Consider the following 781-nt stretch of genomic DNA (forward strand, 5'->3'; position numbering starts at 1 on the left):
TTCACACGTCCAATTTTCGACTTAACTCTCAACTCGACTCAAACTCATAGCAAACAAGCACATAAACAAGTATAAGCACTTAAGCATATTAAAACACACATAGACAAGTCGAAAACAAGCTTTACTCTGCACTGACTCAACTTTAAAACCTCACCAGACTCTGTACAGAACTCTCCTGGGGTCGTAACTCATACCAAAAGAAACCTCTTCGAGTCTAATTTCATTTAAAAAAAAGTAGGATCAAAAAAGCCAAGTATTTTAGGAGATATGACTGTTTTACTACAGTCTACCATATTCGGCAGTTTTTAGCAACCGAAAAGTTTGATTTTTGAAAAATAGTAAACGTTGTCAAAACGGTCTGAAATTTTGTGGGTGCTTTGCTAGGACACTCAGGTCTCAACCATAAAAATTTGGGTTCCAGAATGCTAAGGAAAGCTACTGGAAACGACGACTCTATTGGCTACTCACCGAACAATTCGGCAGAATGTAGCAGTTTTAGTATTACATTTTATAAAAATAGCAAACGAAGTCCAAATGACTTGAAATTTTACCGGTGTGCTCAAGGGTCTCCAATATACCTACCATAAAAGTTTCAGGGCGTTTGGGTATCAAGAACCCCTCGAAAACAGTAGGTCAGTGTGTCGTGAAAAACGACTCCGAAACATACACACAAGCAAACATGCTCAACTCAACATTTATACAAAGCAAACACATCAAAACTCATTTTAAGCACTTAAAGCACTTAAAAACATTCAAATACATCAAAATACTCGTAATACTC

The sequence above is a fragment of the Salvia miltiorrhiza genome, chromosome 3 (genome assembly GCF_028751815.1).
Source record: "Salvia miltiorrhiza cultivar Shanhuang (shh) chromosome 3, IMPLAD_Smil_shh, whole genome shotgun sequence".
Classification (NCBI taxonomy): Eukaryota; Viridiplantae; Streptophyta; class Magnoliopsida; order Lamiales; family Lamiaceae; genus Salvia; species Salvia miltiorrhiza.